Source organism: Rhincodon typus, chromosome 8, assembly GCF_021869965.1.
Source record: "Rhincodon typus isolate 14 chromosome 8, sRhiTyp1.1, whole genome shotgun sequence".
NCBI lineage: Eukaryota > Metazoa > Chordata > Chondrichthyes > Orectolobiformes > Rhincodontidae > Rhincodon > Rhincodon typus.
The window spans coordinates 91,402,429-91,406,180 of record NC_063339.1 but is presented as its reverse complement, the minus strand read 5'-3'; the positions used below and the strand labels follow the sequence as shown (position 1 = coordinate 91,406,180).

The window sequence follows — 3,752 nt, the reverse complement described above, 5'->3', positions numbered from 1 at the left end:
GAGAGTGGGATTCGAACCCACGCGTGCAGAGCACAATGGATTAGTAGTCCATCGCCTTAACCTCTCGGCCACCTCGTCACCGGTTTAAAAAAGGTGACATGTGATCTTGTCAAGACCTCATGTTTCTCTCACTTAATTAAATTGTGCAGAGCAGCAAGTATTTCTCCCCCGTGTTTGTGAAATGATATGCAGCAGGGTATGATTTCCAGAGTATGGTATGACGTGTGGGTCACTCCTACTGCGACACACTGCTCTCATGAGCCGAACACAAATGAAGAAATTACTCAATGACAAGATACGGTGGGTTATGGAGAATGGGTCTGGGTGACATGCTCTGAGGGTCGGTGTGGACTTGTTGGGCCGAAGGGCCTGTTTCCACACTGTAGGGATTCTATGATTCTACGATCTATGATCTATTGAATCGAATTCGATGAAGAATTGGAGCCAATTGAATGAAAAGCCTGTTGACAGCGGGGATGTGACATTGTCTGTGAGGAATCGTTTTTCAGACTCGAGGAGAATACACTCTGCTGTTCCCAGAAGTCAGTACTGGGACCAGCTCTCTACTCAACAGATATTAATGACTCATACTTGTTTACAGAGCGGACAATTTCAAAATGCTAAATGAGGCAAACCTGACACATAAACTGCACAATGCAGAAACTGGTCTTTTGTAATGGCATCTGTTGCGCTGAACTTCGCTCTCTTGTCATTTTCCTGAGCCTGACGCTTCAAGAATCACTGGTCTATGCTACGAAAAGCTGCTCTGTGTGATCCTTGTTCTCACAACATCGGCATTGAACACGCCTCCAGGAGCATGCTTTCACAAATTTAAATTGATCCCTTATTGCGTTCCTTTAGCACATGTTTACGGGGAAATTGAGTACCACAATTAATGCCGTGGCTGGATTCGAGCAAGAGCTGCTGCAGCCGCATCATGCAGTAAGGACATCTATATGGTCACGGCGCCACACAATGAGGCCTCAGGGAGCAGGAAATAAGTGCAGAGCTGTGGTGTGTGACAGGAGCAGTGCCACGCACACAACAGCAATACAGCGGACTGAGATGAGGGAACACACAATGGGGAGAATCTTTGGAATTCTGAGCCCCGGAAGTCGTAAATGCTAAGTATTAAGTTTGTAAAAGGCTGTCATTGATAGATTTCGACATATTTTTTTAAAAATCAAGATCTCAGCGAATAGTGTAGAAAAAATGGTTTTGAAGTCGGAGGCCGTCCAAGATCTCACTGAACGGCGAGGTGGGCTCAAAGTGCTGAGTGGCCGCATCATACTCTGATTTCTTACAGTTTAAAATGAAGACTTTCTGTCTTATATTCACTTGGTGAATGTGATTCATTTTCATGTGGAAATGAATTTTTTGCTGGAGTGCAATATTGGGTGTATTTTTCAATGAGCATAAAAGTTAAACCACTTGTTTCACAGAATCGTCATCAATCTCCCTTAAAAATATTCATGGACACTGCAGGAGATATCCTGGCATTTTCCCAAGACTGGATAAAATGGAATGGAATGCTTGGAGAGGCTGGGATTGTTCTCCTTGGAACAAAGGAGGCTGGGGGTGGGGGGATTTGTAACCACAAAATTACATTTATAAATATTAAATATTCTTAGGGACCTTGAAATAGTAGATATGGACAGCTGGTTTGCCTTAGTGTGAGAGTGGAGGGACAAAGGACACAATCTGAGAACAAGGTGTTGCCCATTTAATTCTGAAACGAGGAGGAATTGTATTGCTCAGGACCCAGTAATTGTCTGGAATTCTCTCTCTGAATTGTTGACTATTTTCAAGCTGAGCTAGACAGATGTTTAATCAGTAAGGAGATCAAGGGTTGTTCACGTGGGGTAGGAGAATGGAGTTGAAGATTATCAGATCAGCCATGACACCATTGAATAGCGGACCCGACTGGCTTACTTCTGCTTCTGCATCATTTGGCCTACGGTCTCATTGATCGAAAAGTTTAAAATTGTGAGGGAGTTGGATCGTGGTAGAAAAGGTCTATTTATTTGATCAGACAGATCAGTAACGAGCTTCATTAGCTGACGAAGAACAAATGTGCTGTGACCTGGAGGCAACACATGGCACTCTACATACCACAGATTGAAGAAATGACGGGAGGGAAAATGGTGTACACCTGCCCCACACCTCCTCCCTCACCCCCATCCCAGGCCCCAAGAAGACTTTCCACATCAAGCAGATGTTCACCCACACATCTGCTAATGTGGTATACTGCATCTGCTGTACCCAGTGTGGCTTCCTCTACATCGGGGAAACCAAGCGGAGGCTCGGGGACCGCTTTGCAGAACACCTATGCTCGGTTCGCAATAAACAACTGCACCTCCCAGTCGTGAACCATTTCAACTCCCCCTCCCATTCCTCAGACGACATGTCCATCCTGGGCCTCCTGATGCCACCCGAAGGTTGCAGGAACAGCAACTCATATTCCGCTTGGGAACCCTGCAGCCCAATGGTATCAATGTGGATTTCACAAGTTTCAAAATCTCCCCTCCCCGTACTGCATCCCAAAACCAGTCCAGCTCATCCCTGCCTCCCTAACCTGTTCTTCCTCCCACCTATCCCCTCCTCCCACCTCAAGCCGCACCTCCATCTCCTACCGACTAACCTCATACCGCCCCCTTGACCTGTCCGTCCTCCCTGGACTGACCTATCCCCTCCCTAACTCCCCACCTACACTCACCTTTACTGGCCCCATCCCCGCCTCTTCCACCTGTTTGTTTCCTGTCCACCTATCTTCTCCTCTATCCATCTTCTATCCGCCTCCCACTCTCTCCCTATTTATTTCAGAAACCCCTTCCCCTCCCCCTTTTCTGATGAATGGTCTAGGCCCGAAACGTCAGCCTCTCTGCTCCTATGATGCTGCTTGGCCTGCTGTGTTCATCCAGCTCTGCACCTTGTTGTCTCGGATTCACCAGCATCTGCAGTTCCTCCTCTCTCTGATTCCTTTTCACTATTCCAGTTTAATCTGCAATTTAACAGTTTCAAAGTGATAGGTTGTAATTCTTGACTAAGACTTTACTGTCGTGTCAACAATTCAAGAATCTCTGCTGACATAAACTGGTGAGAATTGGGCGTCAAGTCCAATTTCTACAAATGTGTGAGATACAAAGAAGAATGACAACAGCGATAATGGCCTGAAACACCAACGACGGTGAGATTCAAACCCACGCGGGCAGAGCACAATGGATTACCAATCCATTGCCTTAAACGCTCGGTCACGTCCTCACACGTGGAAGCAGTTGACATGTGATATCATCAAGATCTCATGGGAGGAAGATGGAGGATGAGAAATTTCCTCATCGGAATCGAATCCACACCATTACGTTTCTGATTTTAGAGGAATGATGAAATCCGAGAAAATACCATGCTTCTTTGAAACAGCAGTTGTGATTGCTTCATTCTGAGTGAGAATTGTGTTATAATGAACGAAACGAGAAATTTCGTCACATTCCCACCCACATTTAGCCTTGACTCATCATTTCTTCAGTCGGTTTCTCCCTCACGCCTTGTAGCCAATCCCAGCCCTTTCACTCCCCTCCCTCTGCACTTGTTTCCCACCTGAGACGTTCCGGACTATTCCAATTGGATGGAGAGGTCATCAGCTGGAAGATTAACTGTCAGTCTTATGCCAAAACACTGGTCGAATTGTTTTATTTTTCATTAGAAGCCCTGTCCACTGTGACCACTCTCACTGCAGCAACACGGTGTAATTCCCC

General features: G+C 46.1%; 1 non-coding gene across 1 annotated transcript; it reads right to left on the bottom strand.

Moving 5' to 3' along the window:
• Positions 1–78, bottom strand: trnas-acu. The gene has a single exon. It is a non-coding gene; the product is annotated as a tRNA-Ser (tRNA).
• Between the last annotated feature and the right edge of the window lie 3,674 nt (positions 79–3,752).